The sequence below is a fragment of the Zootoca vivipara genome, chromosome Z1, assembly GCF_965207765.1.
Source record: "Zootoca vivipara chromosome Z1, rZooViv2.hap1.1, whole genome shotgun sequence".
Lineage (NCBI taxonomy): Eukaryota > Metazoa > Chordata > Lepidosauria > Squamata > Lacertidae > Zootoca > Zootoca vivipara.
Genome location: NC_142583.1, coordinates 19,777,694 through 19,793,176, shown reverse-complemented (window position 1 = coordinate 19,793,176; position 15,483 = coordinate 19,777,694).

The window sequence follows — 15,483 nt, the reverse complement described above, 5'->3', positions numbered from 1 at the left end:
CGGCATACAGCCGGCATACATGGCCAGCATGACAAAGCTGCTTCTGGCGAACCAGAGCACACAGAAACACTTTACCTTCCCACTGGAACGGTACCTATTTATCTACTTGCACTTTGACGTGCTTTCGAACTGCTAGGTTGGCAGGAGCTGGGACCGAGCAACGGGAGCTCACCCCGTCGCGGGGATTCGAACCGCCGACCTTCTGATCAGCAAGCCCTAGGCTCTGTGGTTTAACCCAGTGCCACCCGTGTCCCGGTGATACTATCTAGTGCTGTTTATAATCTCTCTCTCTCTCTCTCTCTCTCTCTCTCTCTCTCTCTCTCTGTCACACACACACACACACACACACACACACACACACACACACAGGACCTAGCAGTAATTAGAAACAGAATGGTAGACAGTGGCAAATGTACAGTATACTGAGCATTAGTGCGATTGGTGTTGTATTAAATCTATTCCGAGCAGAGTGGCTGACTGAAAGGATGATAATAGATTTAACACTTGCCCACTTTACCAAAGCATGCCAGCAAGAATAGAATGATACAATGCATTCGGTTTGCTTGAGATCTTTTCTTCAATCTAGATAAAATGACAGGTGGAAAACAATAACTGAAGCATTCTTCATATAAAAGTCACCAGCCCTCCATTGCTCAAATAAATCTAAGCCAGTTAGAATTCCCATTGGAGTGTGACACTGGTTAAGAGCATTCAGACATAATGAAGAAAAACAAGACTACTCTAATAGATATATTTTGTACCTCTAGTGTTTATCTTGTTTTGGTCTTTAATCTTGTTTACATTGCTTTCTTCCATGGCAGGCTTTGTGAAGCATTTTTCTACTCAAACGAATTTTGTTGTTGTTGTTTTTTAAAAAACATTTATAAGCTGCATTTCTTCCTCCAAGGTGGCACATAGGTCACTCACAGAAACCTGTGTGGTGGATTAGGCAGGAAGAAATGTGGATGGTGGCAGGGCTGGTGTCCTGTGGAGAAGGGACCAATCAAAGAGCTCAGTCAGAACAGCATCAGCAGCTTAATGGGACAAGGAGGAAGCCTATTGGCCTCTTCTGTCACCTGACCCCTGTTGAGCCCCTCTTGCTGAGCTTAATGTTGGCCAGGGCCGTCTTAAGTGTACCGGGCGTTGTGGCGCGATGATCCCTCCGGCGCCCCTCACGCTCCGCCAGGCAGGGCCAGGCGTAGCGGGCAGCCGAAGGCATGGCGCAACAGGCAAAGACGCTGCCAGCTGTGCTCCGCCTCCGCCTGCTCGGCTGAAGTGAGATGGCGGCAGCGGCAGCAAAGCTGCCAGGAAAGTAGTGGAGCAGGCAAAGCGGAGGCGGCTCCGTGTGCCTCTTTGGTGCGCCCCCTGCTGGGTGGGCGCCCTGGTGCAGGGCGCCAGTCAGCCCAATAGGAAGGACGGCTCTGATGTTGGCACTCAAGTGCAGCAGGAGCACATCAAAAGCTCCTTTCTCTGACAAGACACCCCAATAGCACAGAATGTGTGATGTCTGAGTCTCAGTACTAGGTCTGTGGCATCTTAAAGATTGTCATCCTATGGCTTGTGTGTCTGAGTGTGGATCTGAGCCCAAACGCAGAAGTTACCTACACTGGCTCACATGGGGCTGTCCAAGTAGTTATATTTAAACGCGGAGATCAGCCAGTACTCTTATGTCTCATCAGTGGTGTATGGGAGGGGCGCACAGGGGCATTTGCCCCAGGCACAAAGTGCTTCCGTCGCTGGGCTCTGTTGAAAACAGCTTTTCCATGCGAACCAGGAACTGACCTCTCCAGACAACAGAACAACTATTCTCTTCTTATCTCTGTGGCTGTGATCTCCTGGGTGATGCAGACACCTTAGGCAGTTGAATGCACATGTGTACTCTGTCTGTTTCCCTTCCACACCCAACCCCTCCACGTGGCCCTGGGTACGGGCAACCCACGCTACACCACTGTGTCTCATTGCTCAGATTTAAAGGCATAGCAGATAAGATACCAACACAACTGATCTGCATCGTACAAAGGAACTCCCCCCCCCTTCAACCAAAGTTGCATCTGGCTACTGTGTTACTCATTTCTCTAGAATTGAAGCATTGTTTGTTGGGTCAAGTGGGCCGTTGCCACACTTTGCAAGGTAGCATCATCTAAATGTCATTAATGGCTCATTTGCTGATCATTAATGAAGACGTTGAATAATACCAGACATCAAATTGATTCCTGTGGCACCCAGCAATGCTTCTCCTTTGGCCCCTCTTACCGCAACTCAATAACCTGCTCTTTATCGTTACTGTTTGTTTTGCGCTCCTTCTGCCAGGTTTCAGATCGCGCAGGAGCACTGACATCTAAGCCAATTTCAATTAATTTTTCAGTTCGGCCTTGTGGAACGCACTCTCTCGCTGTGTTTCTGCTGAGCTCCATTTTTCACATGGGCAGCAGCTTAACCGTGCTTACACAGAAGTAAGTCCCCTGGCACACCATGGCAGGTAAACAAGTCAAGGGTTGCAATTTTAGGGCAAGCTCTTTTACTACCCTACCCCCGCCAAGGTTTTCCAAAAGTACATTTGCCAACTGCTGGGTTTTTTTAAAAAAAGAAATATTTCTTGATATTTCTAGCCAATACATTCCTTTTCTGATCGTGCTGACAGACAGGAATAATGATCAATGCAGTAATTGCTAGGATATGATTTTCTGAAGAAGAAGAAAGTCAGGAAAAGGCGTATTGCAATTTGCTGCACCCAAGAACTTCAACCCTCTTTAGAAAGTCTCATCACAGTCTTCTTTTTTAAGACCCACTTTGTTCATGTGGTTTTCTTTATTGCCGCTAAATTGTCATGTTATACAACCCACTTGCTTCCTGCTTTATTAAACAAATAAGTTAACCACAAGTTCAATAGTTCCTCCATGCCAGCAGCATCCTTTCTCGTTTGGCACCCTCACTTATTAATAAATACATTTATCCACAAATGCTATATTTTTCAGGGATGTGCTTATTGCAGTCCCTAAAACAAGCGAGAAAAATGGGGGGATGGGGGGGGCTGTTTCAAGGCAGAGTCAGGTTGGTGTGGCAGTGCCTTACTTGCCTTTACAGAGCAGATTCAGTTTGATCTTCTCCATGGACTAACAATCTTATAGCAGGGGCCCCTGCTCCAGGGAGCTGAGCCCCCTCTATTTTTGGGTTTGGAGCCAAAACCCCTCCCCAAGGTTCAAAAAGCATGAAGGTGAAGGGCGGAGCCGACCAGGATGTGGCTAATAATAATTAGGGCAGCTCCCAACAGAATATTAAAAACACGATGAAACATCAAACTTTAAAAACTTCCCTGAAAAGGGCTGCCTTCAGATATCTTCGAAGAGTCAAATAGTTGTTTATTTCCTTGACATCTGATGGGAGGACATTCCACAGGATGGGCGCCACCACCGAGGAGGCACTCTGCCTGGTTCCCTGTACCGTCACTTCTCACAGTCAGGGAACTGCCAGAAGGCCCTCGGAGCTGGACCTCCGTGTCTGGGCTGAATGATGGGGTGGAGACGCTCTATCAGGTATACTGGTTTAATCTATTAAACATTAAAAGCCTCCCTAAACAGGGCTGCCTTCAGATGTCTTCTAAAAGTCTGGTAGTTGTTGTTCTCTTTGACATCAGATGGGAGGGCATTCCACAGGGCGGGCGCCACTACCGAGAAGGCCCTCTGCCTAGTTCCCTGCAACTTGGCTTCTCACAACGTTATAAATCTGCCTCAGTAAAGTCATTGAACAAAAAGCTGGGAGGTATATGTTTTAATAAATAAATGTGGGAGAAATTCAGTCACCAAGAAACCATCCTAAGGTTTTTCAGTCATGTTATACTTACGAATAAGCATTTTCTCCAAAACTCCCTAAATTAGACAACATGATTGCAGGGCAATCCTATGCATATTTATTCAGAAGTATGCTCCTCTTTTTTGTTGTAAAAAAAAAAAATAGCGCTTACTCCCAGAGAAATGTGCGTAGGATTGCAACCATAGTTACATAGCCAGAGTCTTACCTGATTATTAGTGTGCTTTCCCTAAAGAAATGTCAGTGTCTCCAGTGATCTGTATCAGCAAGCGAATGGGTGTAGAAGGTTGCTGTTTTCAGCATTATGAAAGGGCTTGGTGTGAGTGGAAGTGAGAAACTTGCTGGGTGCCTTATTCTGGGGTATTGAATAAAAAGGGTGCTAAATTAGGGCTGCCATACATCCGGATTTTCCCAGACATTATCAGGATTTCAAAGACAGAATTGACATGTGGGAAGGAATTTCCTAAAGGTGGTGCTTTGGATCTTAGGCAAGTCAATTGAAAAATTGTGGGTTTTGGTCGTTTTTGCACCCAGGAATGATTATTTATTTTGCTTTTAGCAGGGCTAATTTGCAATCAGCTTTATATGACCTTAGATGTTTGGATGATATCAAGTTAATGGTCACCACTTAATAGTTGCCAATGTCATTGGTGCCTCGCTAGCCAGTGGTGCCTCGCTAGACGAAATTAATTCGTTCCACGGGTCTTTTCTTATAGCGAAAAATTCGTCTAGCGAATCCCATAGGAATGCACTGAAATTTTCTTGACTTTTTTTTTGCCCATACCATAGGAACGCATTAATTGAATTTCAATGCATTCCTATGGGAAACCGCGATTCGCTAGATGAATTTTTCGTAAAACACATTCGTCTAGCGAGGCAACCTCCATTCGAAAAATCCTTTCGTTAAGTGGAAATTTCGTTAAGCAGGGCATTCACTAAGCGAGGCACCACTGTAGTCTGATCTGTGAGAGGTTAGGAAGGCAGGCTGCTCCTATCACCTGGCGGGCAGTGTTTCTTTTAGGGCCTGTGGCCCTCTAGATGTTGCTGGACTGCCCCAGAGAGCGGCAGGATGATGGGAGTTGCAGTACTTTTGGTCCTCTGCCAGCTTATTGAAGAAATCCAGTCTACCACTTCACTGTGATGTAGACAACTAGTCTGATCTCAGTCTAAAAGGCCTTTTGATAACATTTACTCCTTATTTTAACTTTGAGAAGAAGAATGAGCAGATTCTGAATTCTCCCAGTCGCTCAGATCAAGTAGGAGACAACTGAAACATGCACTATCAACACCCTCCACAAACAGTGGCATAGCATGGGGGCCCCACAGGGGTGGTTGCCCCAGGCGCAAAATTATCAGGGGGCACAAAGTGTCACCACCCAATGCTGCCTCAATACAGCTTGAAAACAGCTTCTCCATGTGAACCAGGAAGTGACCTCTCCAGACAACAGAATGACTCTTCTTTTCTTATCTCTGCAATCTTTTGAGGGAATGGGCACGTGTGCTCCATCTGTTTCCCTCCCTTCAAGTGGCCCTGGCTGCTGGCAACCCACGCTACACCACTGTCCACAAAGACATGTGGATGCATGGATCTGAAATGCAGGCAGCACGTGAGATTCGTTTCACAAGAAGAGAAGAAGAGTTTGGATTTGATATCCCGCTTTATCACTACCCGAAGGAGTCTCAAAGCGGCTAACAATCTCCTTTCCCCTCCTCCCCCACAACAGAAACCCTGTGAGGTGGGTGGGGCTGAGAGACCTCAGAGAAGTGTGACTAGCCCAAGGTCACCCAGCAGCTGCATGTGGAGGAGCAGAGACGCGAACCCGGCTTCCCAGATTACGAGTCTACTGCTCTTAACCACTACACCACACTGGCTCTCGAGTAGAATTTCTACGTATACTCCACCATTCACAACAGAAGCATTGCTTCCAGCAGGGGGGCTTGCTGACTTCCCTTCATAGTCCAGACCAGACATGCAGTGTGGGCACTTGATTACTGAAGCATCGTGTGATGTGGGAATATCCCAAAGTCCTAGCATTGCAGCAGAACATTTCTATAACTTCAAGCACCATGTTGTTCGGCAGATGTGGTTCACACAGTTCTCAGTGAAGTAGATCTGTATATTTTAAACCATGGTGCTATGATTTCAATCTCCCATGAAACTTCCAGACTGTATGTGCTTAGAACACATCCACCTTAGTGCCAAAGACTGCTGGATTAAGCAGAGAGTAGCACTCGCCCCCTGAAAAAAAAAATTCAAGAAAAATGTTGCAGCTGGATAGGCAGCCTAGAAGAAACAAGAGCAGTTTTGAAGCTCATCAGCTTTAGTGGGAAAGCTGTTCCACTTTCAGGACTAAGAAGCTTGTTGCAGATTCTTTGTTCTGCGCAACATCTTAGAGCCCTGCTGCAGTCCAGGATTTTAACTTTGCTCTGCATATTTTGTAATATGATTAAGAGCTCCTTTCAGATTCAGGAGTTTCAGCTGGCCAGGTGATTAATGGAGATGACCTATTATTTTTCAGCACACTGTTTTTTAATCAGAAGCTTTCTCCTCTACCTGTTGTCCAAAAGAATAGAAGTTTGTTTCTTAGGATGGTGCCATTCAAATTTGGCACGTCAGTCTTATATGGTCCTCTTTATCGATTCTGCAATTAGAATTCCGTTCTTGCCCTATTTCCCAACTCTCTCCAGCCCTGCGCTTATGAATTTAATACTTTATATCAGAGACTGCAACTACAGCTTAGCAGACATTTGACAGCTGATTTTCTTTTGAACAGAATCTAGTGCATCCCTTCTCCTGGGCCACTATACAATGCTTTCCGTTTCCAGATTTAGCTATATCTGGAACATTGCTTTGGGCATCAGCATGTAAAGTGAAACCTGTGATAGCAGGCAGAGACCTACCCAAGAGAAAAGCTGCATTCAGGTGTCAGCGTTGCTTTGGAGTGCTAGAGGATGTAGGAGTGTACAACATTGGCCCCTATGCTTATTAGGTTCTATGCAGACTCTAGACTGGCTAAGGGTGGTAGAAGCACCAGGAACCTGGCCTTCTGGATTTGTCTGCTCAAGAGAGCAATACCCTTTGCTTGCTTCACCTGCAAGGAACATAGGAAACTGCCCTATACTGAGTCAGACCATTGGTCCATCTACCTCAGTATTGTCTGCACTGACTGGCAGTGGCTCTCCAGGAGTTCGGATGGAGGTCTCTTTTAGCCCACCCTGAAGTTGCCAGGGGTTGAAAGCTGGGGCCTTCTGCATGCAGATCAAAGGCTTTACCACTGAACACACCCTCTGAGTCTAGATTGTGAACTGTTCGTCCCATGAATCAGTGGCTGGATCTAGGTGCATCAAAAAAGTGTTTCAGGGAAATGCTTTGTAACTTTCATAGTGGGAAATCACAATGGCAAAAGAAAGAACTCCCAGCCTAATGGCCTTCTTGAAAATATAATCAACCAGAACGTGTAACATGGAAATACTGTTAATTGCTTTGTAATCCCATCTATAGAAGGGTTTTGAATGAAGGGCTGTGATTGCAGCTTTCATGCACAGAAGACCTCTCCCCTAAGAACACTCTCTGGACAATAGATAAATCGGCCAATAACATTGTGCATATTGTTTAGGGATTAGAGCAGGAGTGGAAAGTCTATAGTCCTCCAGATGTTCTTGGACTCCAACTCCCATCAGCCCCAGCCTGCATGTCCTGTGGTCTACGGGGAAGGTAGTTGGAGTCCAACACCATCTGTGAGGCCATGGTTCCCCCATTCCTGGAATAGAGCCTGTAAGCTTCTTTGTGAGGATGACACCTGTGGTATTGTAGCTTCACTGATTTGTTCCAAACCAACAGTTTGATGGGGCGGGGTGAGTATAGGAGCACCAACACACATAGGGAGCCCCCCCCTCAATCTCAAGGTGATCCCTCTTTGTTTCACTGGAGACATCACATCCCTATTTGTATCTTCAAAGAGGAAATGCCCAGAAGTGCTCCATTCCCACTGAAGCAACAAGCATAAGCAAATATTGGCTTCAAAGGACCATTCAGAGATCACCCTCTTCTGCTGCCATGTGAAACTAGCTGCAGGATAGTATCACCTCATGAGACTCAATTTCCAATAACTTTTGCAAGCTGATCGGGCCATTTCCTTTCAAACTGCTCTCCGCATTACAAAGCTATTCCAACCATCGTTTCACTGGATCTGGAAGGTGTCCTTTCAGGACAAATGCCCCCATTACTTATACGAGTTAAAGCTACTGAGATGCCCCTTATAGGATGGCCATGCTGATATACCGAAGCGTTACTCAACCAGAATTGCAAACATGGCAATAGGGGGAAAGGGCAGGGAAGAGAATGAGCCTCTTACCCACTGACTTGCTGAATTGGTTAGTTGCCTCTGTGTGGCAAAGGCAATGCAGCATTAGCAAAAGCTTTCTCTCAAGCAAAAGGTCACAGGTTCCCCATATATAGTCCCCTCTCCCCGCCTGCTTTATATTTTATCTGACAGCACCTTTCCTGCCTGCACCAATGAAGGAGCAGAGTTGTAGGAGGTGGAGGGGATTGCTCCATTCACAGATCTCCTTGACATTGTTGTATTATAGCAAGAATACAGCAAAGAATCCTAGCAATAAACAAATAAATTACAATGCCACATTTAATACACAATCACTTTTAGCATCCCATGAGCAAATGCTATATAGGGAACTGAGGCAGAAGACTTGGTGCCCTATACGAGTTCATAGTGCTACAAGATTGATTTAGGTCTACTACTGAATTATTTTAAATACATGGGCCAAAAAAATTCCCCTCTTTCATTAAAACATATCTCACCTCCAAAAGCGATAAAATACCACCACTCTATGTTGATTATTTGGGGCTTCTCAGATCCTTAAAATCAGCAGTTGCAATGTATGTAGATCTGGGCCCTTTCCATGTTATGAAGAATTCTTCAATATGGAAAACCATCAATATTCCCTCAGTATTCACCCTTTCTGATTCCAGGGCATATGAGCTTAATGCATAACACCAACATATTCTTTTTCAAATAATAGAATTCACCTCGTGTGACCTCTCCTGTGACGAAAGGATTTGTCTAACAATTATAATTTTATAAAAGACATGAAGATGCACACATGTAATGCATATTTGTTTAGAAAGTGCATCATGTGATTTCATTCCCCACCCATGCTGATAAGTGGAGCAAACAAAAGCATTCATTTGATACTGGGGAGAATACGAGGCAGCGCTCATTTTTGCTCTTTCAAAACCTAGGGAAGCTGCATTTTATCTATCCTCCTGCAGTGCTGATTCCCCCTGCTTCTTATCCCACATTTAAGCAGCAAATTCCAATTACATAGTCTATATCTTTTGTGGAAGCCTATTGTGTTCAAACTGCCTAATTCTCTCCAGTATATTAATGAGTAAATAGGAACTCTAATTATTATAGACTCAGTAGGTTCCATCCCACAGTCCCTTTTCTTGCAAAACTCCTATTAGGGGATCAAGCCCTTTTCCAGTGTTCAATTTCAGCAGCTTGGGGAGACGGGGAAACCAGAAATAAGGAGAACTCATTGCTCTGTATATCTTCATAGAGTATAGTATGAAGTAGGGGTGCACAGAGGTTTTATATGACACTCGGGATGAACCGGGGTGCCTTGGGGTGTTTGGGGACTTGCTTGAGGTGAGTCTCACACAAAGAGAGAGAGAGAGAGAGAGAGAGAGAGAGAGAGAGAGAGAGAGAGAGAGAGAGAGCGCAGAAAGTTTGTTGTTGGTGCTGCACAAAATGAACACACTTGTAGGAAACCCATATCTCCCAAGTGCCCTGGAAAAAACCCAGGACATTCTGTTTTTTCACACAAGATCTCAGTGGCTGGCAACTAACTTACCTAGTTCCAACCCTTCTAATGGGCCTGGAATCTTTGCAGGATTATTCTAGTCAATTGAAACCAGGGAATTATGGGGAACATTTTTAATCTTTTCCCCAGCACCCATCATTTTATTCTGCGTAGTTTGAAAGAGCCCTTCCTTCACAGCTTCCATTGCTTTTTCAAAGAGAAAAAAAATAAGACCACATGCAGTGTATCTGTCAACAACCACCTCACGCCATGCCCATTCATTTTAATGGTCCTTGCATTGGGGGGGGGCAACATTTAGTGGATTATTCCCCGAGGCGCTAATGCAGTTGATTGCACAATGTTCATTTGTCTGCAATTTCAAAGTCACACTGATAAACCACATGTTGTAGATATTCTTCAGACATTTAAGGGGGAGCCCTGATTACTTTTCCACTACAATGCCTTAAGAATAAAGTCCATTATATTTCAAGTATTGAAGCCCTGCAAGTTCAATGAAATATTGTAATGAACTGCAGGAATGCATCCTTTGAATAAATCAACTAAGTCTTAGGTGTTGTTGTTGTTTGAAAATAAAATAACCAATTAGTGCCAATTGCCCCTATAGATAGCAATGTTTTTAAACAGCTCGTGGGTGGTTTCTTTTAATTAATTTTCTTTTATCTCCCTTGTAATTAACCAGCCTCATCCCCCAAATCCCATTTCCTTTTGTACCTTTCCAATATATGACCCAACTTCCTCGGTTTCGCCACCAACAGTTCAGCCACATTATTATCCTTTTAGAATAATCATACATCCAAGCATTGCCAACACAATTGGAGCTCGGCTTCAAATCAAATTTGTCTCTTTTGATGTGAACCTCTGCTACGTGCCATGTATAGGAAGGAGTCCTTGGAGTTAGCAGGGATGTACTAGAATTTTAACAAGTTGTTTCCAAGCCAGGCAAAGTTTTAAATATATGTGCTATGACTCACAAGTGACAAGAGGCAGGCCCTCCCTTCTGTTGCAACCGTTACAGAAAATAACTCCAAGAGAAAGACGTTAACCACAACAGGCGAAAGGTTAGGAACACCTGACATACTGTAGCTGTTTTACAAAGGGGTTGGGGGCTCTGGCGCTTGAACTGGAAACCTCATAGCTGAGCAGAAGACACAACCTAGTAGGCTGGCTAGGACTCAATTTGTTCAAGCTTCAGAACCCTAGGGCAAAACACAGCACACACCCTTCCAGTGAAAATGTATCAGTATGAATTCTCTGGATTTACTGGGCCATGAATAAATGCTGGCAGTCCCTGTCCTTGTATTGGAAAGCAGTATCTTCTAGGGCAGTGGTCCTCAACCCCCGAGCCACGGACCTATACCAGTCCGTGGATCAATTGGTACCGGGCCGCCCAAGGAACATTAAATACAATTAAATTAAAATTATTAAATCAAAACAATCTAAATAAAATAGAAACAATCAACGCCCCCCCCCTCAGCGGGCCGCGAAACAATCAACGTCCCCCCCCTCAGCGGGCCGCAGTAAAATGATCAAACGTTGACTGGTCCGCGGCGATAAAAAGGTTGGGGAGCACTGTTCTAGGGGATTAGAACTGGATATGGAACAACTGATTGGTTCAAAATTGGGAAAGGCATACGACAAGGCTGTATATTGAGTCTGCGATTGCCGCCTGCTGTCGGTGAGCGGGCAGACTCATGTTGGCTGTGGTTTCTACGTTTGTTAGTCGGGTTAGTGATTCTCTGCATTCCCCCCCCCAACAAAAGCTCAACAACTTTGGGCCATCTCCCCCCATTTTCTTAAATATGAGTCCCCCCAAATACATGGGGGGTGTTATACATGGAAAAATACGGTATCTTCTGATCCAGTTTGGCTCAGTCAATAACGAATGAAGATGTATCATTCGTTCAGTCTAGTGGATGCCAGGAAGCAATGGGCCAAGTTATGAGAACTGGAAGGAGTAGGGGGCATATCCGTTGCTTCCTTTCAACAACGTTGGAATGATATAAAAACAAAAATCAAAACTGCAACGGGAGTTGCACCACTTTATTGATGGGCAGAGAAGTTTGGAGGAGTGATACTTCACATAATATTTGGAAGGGGGCTGGGAGAATTTTTTTGGGGGGGGGGAGAGAAAATCAAGAAAGATGTAAAAGAAATAGAAATCAGCCCAGTCCTATAGATTTCTACCCAACGTGGGTTTCCAGCCTTTGCTACAACCCTATGTTCTATCTCGCTAGATTGCCCTCCACAGTCCTGAGTTGGAGAAGGCACTCCAGCTATTGATATCCACATGTCCAGCACTAATGTTCTATTTTTTGTACCATGTTTAGAAATAACCCAGTATCAAAATTAGAATTCAGTCATAGTGTCTTTATTTTTCATCCCCATCACACTCCTCTTTAAAAGAGATATGTGAACCAACTTCACTGTCTTTCCATTTAGATAGTGACATGGGGCTGAAAGATACTGACCTAACTAAGACCAACTCGTTAGTTTGCAGCCAAGTGGTAATTTAACCTCCAGGTCAAAAATGGTATGTACTAGGGCTACATTTATCCCCAGAGTTTCCATTTTCAGCAACATTCTTGGTATGCATCTCAGTGAAGAAGACATGCTTAGCGTAAGTGGAAACATGGGTGGTGGCAGTGCATTAGTAATTGTAATGATACTGTATTTCTTTCTCCTACAAAATTGTGGCATTTCACAATTGCCATAATACAAAAATACGATTACATTGTTGACAAAAAAGAAAAAAATCACAAAGGCAGCTACAGTATCTCAAACGTAGCACCAATTAAATAAATTCATGAAATGCCTTTTATAGCACTTTCCGAACAACTGGGAAACCCAGGTTTGGATGTGCCTCCTAAGGGAAGAAATTCACAGTACACCAGGAGCAAGCACATCGCCATGAAGGAAGCCCAGTTTTCTATTCAAATATATGTCATGCATCAGATCGATGGTCCCAATGTATGATCTGAAGGCACATAAAGGCACCACCTTGCTGACGCTAAGCAGGTCTGGATCTGGTCAGTGCCTGGATGGGATAATGGCCTGGGAGCCATTTGGGGCTCCATGGTGGAAGAAAGTCAACATATACATATAATAAATAAATAAATAAATAACCAGGAGTGGAGTTGTGTCCTAACTCCTGATGATAACAACAACAGGCAAGAGGTCTGAAATAGGGAGCAATGCTGGATCCAGGTCTTTATACCAAATATAACATCACAAATGGCATAACCAGCAAGCTGCAGTTTGAATGCAGCCGCTGCTCTCTAAGAAACAGGCTCTGTGTGACCTACTAGGAATTGTGATGGGTCCTTCTGTGCACTGTGTGTTGAAAAGGTCAACAGCTGTTCTGCTAATTCAAGTCACAGATGCCGCAGCGGCTTGAAAGGTCTAAAGAGGAAAGATTCGAGGCTGGTTTATGTAAGGGGGGGGAATGCTGTTTGAACTCATGGTTCTACATCTCAATTATATGCTTTTAAAAGAAATCACTCTTCAACACACACTCTCACGCGCACATCTCTTGGGTAGAACTGCCAATTCTAGAACTACACTGAAATGATTATTTTGCCATTAAAACATGCATCAAAGGTGCTATTTTTTTCTTGTGGTGACAGCACTGTAATGGGCACAGAACATGGCATTTTATGATGTCATAGAATCATAGAATTGTAGAGTTGGAAGGGACCATGGGGGGGTCATCTTGTACAACCCCCTGCAATGCAGGAATCTTTGGCCCAACATGGATCTCAAACCCATGGCCCTGAGATTAAGAATCTCATGGGCTGGATCTAGACACATCAAATAAGCGATTTGGTTGTAAACTCATACAGGGAAATCTGGTAGGGTAAAACGGGACTCCCCAGTGCCATCTGGTGTCCCAGTGTTATATTGCATATACAACGCATAGAAAACTCTTTTTCTTTACCAACCTAGCTGAGTCTATGCTCTACCAACTGAGCTATATCCAGCCCAGGAGCCAGTCCCTAGACACCTAGGCCTGGCAGTCTTACCCTTGACTTTATGTGACTTTAGTACAAGTGGGGCTGCAAAAGTAGCCCCTGCAATGCCTCTTTTTGATTCTAAAATGTATTGTTTGTGCATTTGATATTCTAGATATCTAGAGAGTTTGAAGCCATATATGAAGTACAACATAAGCATAAAACTTGCTCATTAGAAACACAATGGCCATCATGATGTCTAAAACACCTGCTTGAATATTGAAAAAGCCTTTACTAGGTGCCGAAAAATAAGGAAGCTGGGTTGGGGAGATTTTGCAATCGGAGTGTCATGGCCAAAAACATTCCCCCTGTCATTAAAACATACCTCATCTCAGAAAGAGAGAAAAGATGACCAGCTGGTGTGCATCTTAACATGCAGACAGATTAGTATGGTTTGAAGCCATTATCTCCGGTACTTGGCTCTTAACTCATTCAGAGCTTAAAAGCACCAGCACTTTGAATTGGACCCAGAAACCAACAGGGAACCAGTGGATTTCTTCCAGATAAAACTCTGGCTTCCCTATTCTGCACCACCAAACAAAGCTTCCAAGCCATTGCCAAAGGCTATGGCTAAACTATCAGCATCTAGATTAATAAGAAGATTAGTCCAGAGCATCCACACATTTAGAATATATCTGATGAATGATGAGCAATCAAGGAAGAAGTTATAATGCAAAGACTGAGTACAAGAATGAAAATCCATTATGCAGCATACAAGATTCATGTTTTCTCCCACAATTTACAAATGCAGTTAAAACCACCGACAGTGCTTTTTGACCTTGAGCTATTCTCTATCTATATCTGTGAGTGGGCTGCAATATTTATTTGCCTCTGAATGCTGACTTACCAGGAGATGTCCAAATGTCAGCATCTCATCCATTCCAGTTTCATTCTTCGGTTTTATTTGTCCTATATTATGTTGCATCCCAAGGCTGTCTAACCTTTGGTTAGTATATAACCAGAGACTCCCCTACACCCAGAATGAAGACTTGACAAAGCATGAATTGGTAAAATATATCTCTTAAAATATAGCAAGGAGCAATTTGTGTCGATCTCATATAACAAGTGCAGGCAGGCATAATCTGCACAGGCAGGTAGAAAATTTCCTGCCTGCTGTTCAGGGCCAAAAGACCCCAGAACAACTTCATCACCCAAGCTGGTGTGATGCGAGGGAAACATCAGCTTCCCTTAAAGCAAAGCCATGGGCAGGTGACCTAACTGGTGACCTGAGTGAGGAGCTGTACAATTTCTCAAATCTGTGCATGTATTGCAAAGCCAATGTTTTGTCTTCCCTTTGACCTCTCCCCACCACCCCTGCGCTTCAGAAATATACCCAATGACACCTAAACAGCTACATTGTGAACTAGATCCCTATTGTCGACCAACTCCTCTACAGTTTAGTAGCTTTTCTAGTATTAAGCCTTCGTCGTCTCCTGCAAGATGTAGTCATGGCCACAGACCTGAATTACAGGAAAAGAGGCTATCAGTGGCTAACCCACAAGAGCAATGCTGGAACTCCCCTGGGTGCCTCACAATTCCAGATGCTGGAAATAACCAGTGAGGAGAGCACTGTTGCATTCAAGTTCTGTCAGGGGAGGCTGGTCCATTAGGGCAAATGGGGCACTGTAACAGAAACCTTAGTCTGTCAGTGTGGTGTAGTGGTTAAGAGTGGTAGACTCGTAATCTGGTGAACCAGGTTCATGTCTCTGCTCCTCCACATGCAGCTGCTGGGTGACCTTGGGCTAGTCACACTTCTTTGAAGTCTCTCAGCCCCACTCACTTCACAGAGTGTTTGTTGTGAGGAGGAAGGGAAAGGAGAATGTTA